This window comes from Sceloporus undulatus, chromosome 2, assembly GCF_019175285.1.
Source record: "Sceloporus undulatus isolate JIND9_A2432 ecotype Alabama chromosome 2, SceUnd_v1.1, whole genome shotgun sequence".
NCBI classification, from domain to species: domain Eukaryota; kingdom Metazoa; phylum Chordata; class Lepidosauria; order Squamata; family Phrynosomatidae; genus Sceloporus; species Sceloporus undulatus.
The window spans coordinates 62,037,887-62,045,471 of record NC_056523.1 but is presented as its reverse complement, the minus strand read 5'-3'; positions in this window follow the sequence as shown (position 1 = coordinate 62,045,471).

The window sequence follows — 7,585 nt, the reverse complement described above, 5'->3', positions numbered from 1 at the left end:
GTCTTTAAGCAGAGGCTGGTTGGCCATCTGTTGGGGATGCTTTCATTTGGATTTCTTGCATGGCAGGGGGTTGGACTGGATGGCCCATGCGGTCTCTTCCAACTCTAATTCTATGATTCTATGATTTCCTATGTCCTCACAAAATGTATGGCTTTCACTAGTGGAATATGGAGGAGGATTTCTCTTCCACCGAGTGTGAAGCTTTGAGAGGGATGCACATGGGGCAATGACAGAGGATGGGGATACTTGCCTTGCCTACCAGATCAACCAAATTAACCAGGTGTTCAACGGGGTGACAGATGTCACAGTGAAACTGCCCATACTTTCAGCAAACCCATCACAGTTATGAATGTTGCAGCTGGCTACAGCAAAAGGATGAAAATTTGACCTAAAACCAGGCTCTGGAGTACACCTTTTAGAATGTAGATGTAATGCTATTTTAATATATAGTGTAATATACAGGTTGAGTTTCTCTTATCAAGAATCCCAAAACTTGAAATACTCCAAAATCCAAAACTTTTTTCATGAGTGACTGAGATAGTGAGATCTTTGCTTTCTGATGGGTTCTTTCATGCAAATTTTTTTTAAAAAATATTGTATAAAATTTCAGGCTATGTATATTTCATGTTTAGACTTGTTTTCCATCTCCAAGATATCTCATTATGTATATGCAAGTATTCTGAAGTCTAGAAAAATCCAAAATCCAAATCACGTTTGGTCCCAAGAATTTCAGACGAGACTCAATCTATAGGATTTTATTATAAACAAACACACGTACAGGGATGTAGCTATGGGGGAGGAGTGAGGCCATCCCCCCCCCCACAAGGATTCCCACAAAATGAAATCATTCACAACTTTGTTGTGTTCATTTTGCCTGCCCATTTTCTTTTGTTGCCTGAACTATAATTCTACGAGCAAAGCTGAAAGTTTAAATTACGGCAAGGCTAAAAATCTAGGGATGGAAGGAAAATTTCATGGGGGAGGGAGAATTCTCATTTTGGAAGGGAATGCCTTCATTCAGCCCCCCTCCCCCCAGCTACACCTTTGCCTATGTATTTCTGCATGTCAAATGAAGAAAGATGAATGAATCACAGAAGTTAGACACTGGTTTAGCTGTTTTATTTTGGAGACCTACAGTACTGGTACAAATTCTGTTAAAAGTAATAGGAATTCCATGCAAAAATCCCATTAAATGCCATGCTGTTATTCCTCCGCATTTGTATATTGGATGCTTCCTGTTGTCATGCAACTCATTTGCAAGGCTACTTCGGAGAGAATGATGGCTTCTAGCTAGGCTGCCACAAAAATAGGTTGGAAAATTGATTTGTGGTCAGGTTTAAGTAATGGGAGCTATTTCCCTTTGAAATAAAAGTGTGGTTTCTCTGTCTCATTAGGCTGCCAATAGTAGGATATTAAACAGCATCACCAGTTTTCATAAACACCCCAAGCAAGGAAACAGTTTTCTTTTTTTATGTACTTGCTTTTTAATGATCACTTTGTATTCCCAGACACTTTGTGAGGACAAATGAGTTGTGTTAGTAGGAGACAGTCTCTCGTTGTCATTATGGCTGTGTATGGGCTTTCACGGTGGGGTATGTGAGGGGCATTGACAGTGCAAGTTCTTAACCAGTATATGTAGGAGCATAAAAACAACAATACTGCTACTATCAGGACTGCTTACTGCTGAGAGCGGCTGGGATTTTTTAGTATGCACAATCCTGCTCATGCATAGTTTCAGCCCCATTGGCCAGTTTGTATTGTACAAAGCATACATTTATGCAGAAATAAGAAGACATTTCGTCATGAGGGGTTAGCTTTTTTGGGTTGGTACATGACAAATCTTAGGCTCCATACACGTATAGTCACTTTGATCAAGGATTCAGAGTGTTCCTTTTCTGAAAGCAAGATATGGTTTGTTTACAAAAGGGTGGCAACTTTGTTCGGTTGCACTGTGGGACTGCACTGACTGCCAAAAAAAAAAAAAAAAAAAAAAAGGGGTGGGTGGGTGATAAACCCAGCTAAACCTAACTGGAAGCAGCCAAACATTATATATGGTATTTTTTAAATATCTCTTTATTTCCATCAGAAAAAAGTGGTCAGGGGAAGTTTCATGAGATCAGGAGTTGCAAAATGTTAGAGGTTTAGTCCATTCCCCTGGTCTACGAGAGTATAGTTTTTATTTTATTTTATTAACATATCATCCGCTCACAGCATATGCGCCCTCGCTGTACGCAGATTTAAGCTTTCGCGGACAGCGAGCAGTGAGGGACACAGTTGTGCACACACTGCCATTGAAATCAATGGGTCTCCAGCATACACAAAATTTGCCTTAAGCCGGGGGGGGGGGGGGCAGAATGGATCCCCTGCATATAGCAAGGGCAGACTGTATTTCTGTCCTGCCCTACATTTGAGAAGTACTTTTGGCTGCTAGATATAATGCTGTCCCATTGCTGACATATACAGTACCTATGCACAACTGGGAACACAATAATCTTTCAGCCCTGCATGCCACGGATGGGATGTGAGCAATCCTGTTGGAGCAATTGATTATACCCCATCCTACATTTTCTGCTTCATCAGAAACCTCCTTCAGAGTTTGTAATGTATGCACAGAGTATATATAATAGCCATACTTAAGTTATGTAGCCTTTGTGAAGTTCTTAATATTTAGACATCATCATCATGACATATACAATGTAAATAATGCCCTACAGGGTAAGGTAAGCAAAAAGATAGACCCCTGTCCCAAAGATATGATAGTTCTGTGGTGGACAGGAAGGAAACAAAGGAGGATAGTATACCAACAGAACAATAAAACAAAAGGAAGAAAGGAGGAATGTACTGGATGCAGTTACATATTTATGTTTTCTTGTGACTGAAGAAGAAGAAATGGATAGATATTCTGAAGGAGCTATAAATATATAATATGGAGCTGAGCATAGGAAAGGGATTAACAGAAAAAGCCATGGTTTCACTCTGGAGACAAGTTGTTGTTGTTGCATCATCATCATTGTCATTGTCATCGTCATCCAAAGCAGTTGATTTCAAGGTCTCTAAGTACAAAGAATGTATTTTCTAAGTTCTGTACAGCATGATTAGCCAATAGTAATAGTGGTAACATACTGGTGGGAGCCAGCATGGTGTAGTGGTCCTTGTTCAACCATGGAAACCTACTGGGTGATCATGGGCAAGTCACAATCTCTCAGTCTCACAGGAAGGCAAAGGCAAACTCTCTCAGAACAAGTCTTGCTAAGAAAACCCCAGGATAGGGTCACCATAAGTTAGAAATGACTTGAAGTTGCAGAAGAACATAGTAGTGATACTACTTCTGCCTTCGACATTATGGACTGGTGATGGTGATTGATACAAGGACAAAAGTGGTTTCTATATCAGTGGTGGGGCAGGTGTCGAATCTCCAAGGTTCATTACCTTGGAGAACTTAATCCACCAAAATGGACACCCCCAGCTGCCACCAATTAAGGGTATTCCTTTTTACTCAAATAGTGTTGGGATTGTACGACATTACTGTTGGAATTTATGAAACCAAGTTGCTAACAAGCTACACGTAATGCAATAATATATGTAGATATTGGTACTTACCTTTGAGACTAACTATGTGAAAGAAGTTCATTTCTTTTTAAAAAAATAATTTTTATTGAAACTAAAGTTTATACAGTGAATTTTACACCATACATAATTCCATATATATATATACATATATATATATATATATTACATTCTACTACTTCTCTGACTATCTTTTATATCCCACCTCAGTGCTCCCTGGGGAAGTTCATAAGCTTTTGTAGCCTTGGTCTTCTTCCTCAGATATAACAAAGTCTAAAAAAACTTATGCTACAATGTGAAGTTGAAGGCTTTTACGGCCAGAATCCATAGTTTTTTGTGGGGGTTTTTGGGCTATGTGGCCATGTTCTGGAAGAATTAATTTCTGATATTTTGCCTCATGATGTCATGAGGAAAGTTGGAAGTCATATGTATTTTTTTCTTTCGCATCTCACTAACATTTTTGCTACTTTTCTTTTTCCTATATTTTCTTTTTCCTGTATTCTCTGAAGATGCCAGCCACAGATGCAGGTGAAACATCAGAAATAAATTCTTCCAGAACACGGTCTCATAGCCTGAAAAACCCACACAAAACTTATGCTAGGAGCTTATCACTCAGTCACCTTTTAAAACCAGTTCAAGCCTCTCAACTACTAAAAAGTGCTGGCAGAGCAAAGCTGGGTTGATAGTGGCCAATAGTTCAGTGGCAATTTAGTGAATAATAATCTCCATCTTCATCCCATGTCTCAGCTCCAGCCCAGGAGGCTTGAACTAGTTTGAAAAAGAGAGCTATAAGCTCCTTAGTTTCAAAGGTCTTACAAGATCCCTTTGCATGCTGATCTTCCAGACTAACACAGCAACATGTAGATATTATTCAAATTACTGAGACTGAATGACTTTTAAAGATCACAGTACTAGTAACTGATTACTGATTATAAATAGACAGCATAACAGTAGTGTGACTCAGCTTAGAGAACGGAGGGAGAAAGTAGGAAGCACTGCAGCTGTCCATAATTTCTGGCATTTCATTATTGCCACCAACAGTGAATAAGTTGGTCACCATAGGTAATATTAAATGCCCCTTTCCTGTACATTTTCTCAGTCTTTGTTATTTACAAAGATATGCAATTCACCCACAATCAGCCACAGATGTGTAGGCAACTAATGTGCTCACTATAGAGGGGAGACTGAGCTGAATTTTGACAGGGGAAAAATACCTATATTCAGGGAAGGCCCCTCCAAAAAGGAGTGGAAAGGAGAGGTGCTCCCCACAACACATGCTTTGCTCATTTTTAGAAACTGACACATTCCCCTGCTGTACATATAAAAGGCAGAATTAAGATGGAACTACCTTCTGAAAAATTAAGTTAATTGGTTTTTTTGCAATTTAAAAGTGAATCACAGATTGATTTGTAGTTTTAATGATTAGTACGTTAGGTTAAACAGTAGAAGTATGCAAATAGTAAGGAACCTGAAAGAAGCTACTTTATCTAATCATATGTAATTGTAATGAGGAAAGTTTGAAGTCATATATATATATATATATATATATATATATATATATATATATATATATTTCTTTTGCATCTCACTAATATTTTTGCTACTTTTCTTTTTCCTGTATTTTCTGGCTTTTGTGTATTTTTTCTTCTCTCTGTATTATTTTAACTGTATTGGAAATTCTTCATACAATTTTTGAAAAGAAAAATTAAGTAAAGCCTGGAATTTCTTGTTTGCTCTTATGTAAACTATTTATTTATTTATTTATTTATTTATTACACTGCATCAGTTTAAAATCTACTCCTCCAGAAAATTCAGCTCCACCTGGTTCCTTAGTCCTCTAGGACATATTTTGAGAATTCTAGACAGCAAAGGCAGTGTTCCATGTGTTGGTAAAATAGGTCTGTCAAATAGGTCTTGAATACCATCTTAGTTATGATTGTTAACAGGCTGGTGCAACATTTATTCACCCACCTCTTTATTTGTATCCCACCTTTCTCCCAGGCTGTGACTCAAAGAGGCTTACAAAAAGGCAGTAGAATGCAAGAAGACTCATACAGTGTCTTTTATGTAAGCCACCTTGAGTTCCAGCCTGGGAGAAATATAAATAAAGAGTTGGGGGGAGGGCCTTCTGGTGCGAAGGCATTGCAAGGAGGCAGCAGGTACGAGGAGTTCCTGAGCCTCGTAACCTTAACCTCCACAAAAGTGGTTCTAGGAGGAACAGGGACAAGTCAAACCCGTCCTTAACTTCCTCGGAGAAGAGGGGTTACCCAAGACAACTCGTTGGGGGTTTTCAGCAAAAAGGCAGACTGGGAGAAAGGGGAATAGTCTCCAGGCTCCCGGAACTGAGAAGACACGGAGAACGAAGAGCTGAGCCACCCACTTTTGTAGCTGTATAATCAGCAGAGCAACAGCCTGCACTCTAAAATCAAGTGGAAATCAAGTAGGAAGAACAAAACAATAAGAATATCAATCACCTTACTTTGTACTTCCTTTACAATTTGTTCCTGTATGGAAATTAAAACTTAACAACAATTATAAGTAGAGAATAAGAGAGAAGAAAAAATAGGAGATAAGTAAAACGTGGAGGAGAGTTGGGCATGGGTTGGAGAGTCTAATGAGCAGTCGAAGAGAAGGTGTGGAGAGGAATAAAGAGAATAAAAGCCAATTGAAGGTACAGAAAGAGATTGGAGGAGAATTAGAAAAGGATGCTGTGAGTGAAAAGGAGACGGAATTAAGTAACCAGAGAGGGCAAGATGCGGAGCCAAACATTTAGGAGAATTGGAAGCAGACGTGGAGGGAATAAAGAGAGGACGCAGAGCGGAAGGACCAGAGTGGGGGAGACGCGGAACTAAAGGCTGAAGGTAGCTGGGACCAGATGCAGAGGGAGCTAAGAGAGGATGCAGAGCTAAGGGACCAAAGCGGGCAAGACACGGAGCCTACGATTGGGGAGAACTGAGAGCAGACACAGAGAGAACCAGGAGAGAACGTGGAGCTGAAAGACCAAAACAGGCAAGGCGTGGAGCCAAAGACTGAAGCGAGTCGGGAACAGATGCGGAGGGAGTCAAGATAGGACCAGAGTGGGAGAGACACGGAGCTAAAGGATGAAGGTAGCTGAAACCAGAGTGGGCGAGACGCGGAACCAAAGACTGAGAGCAGACACCGAGAGAACCAGGAAAGGACGCAGAGGTGGAAGAAATCAGGAGAAACACATTGAGGAAGGACACATTGGGGAAGAAAACAGAAGCAAGACCAAAGGAGACATAGTGGAGAAAGAAGAAAGGACATGAAATTATAAACGGAAAAATATAATATAGAGGAAAGGACTGGGAACTGTTCAATTTATAAAAAACACAACAGATTATCTGAATACTTTGAATTTTTTGAATATTTTAATATTAAAAAATACAAGCAAAAATACCAAAATACACATAAAGTGGAGTGAAGAAGAGAAAGACTCAAGAGAAAGAGGAAATTAAAAAGAGTTAATGAACACCAGAGCAACACTAAGAAGAAAAGAAAGTGGAAAAGACAGAGTAAGAAATTAATAATACAAAATTTCGTTGGACATCTTCAAAATCCCCTGCTGGGGATGCTTTACTTGGAGATCCTGCAATGAGCAGAGAACTAGACTTGGCGGCCCAGGAGGCCCCTTCCAACTATTTGATTCTGTGGTTTAATTAAAAGTTTCCTAGATATCTAGGAAGCCAGCACTAAGGCTGGAGTCCTCATGTGAACATAGCTGGGCCTCACCTCTGAGCAGGATGTGTAGGATTGTGGTGCGATGGTGGCATTCTGTGAGAGGAAACACAAGGCTCTCACTTGTGCAACTGTCCCATGTCCTAATGACATTACAGAATATTTCTCTTGATCCTTCCTATACATCTTTGGGTGTTATCATGTTGGATTAAAAACAGTCACACAGAGCAATGCTATGGAGTACCAGAGCTTGGAACAGTTACTTTTTTTGGACAACAACTTCCAGAATCCTTCAGCTAGCTCTATTCTATGTTATGGAGGG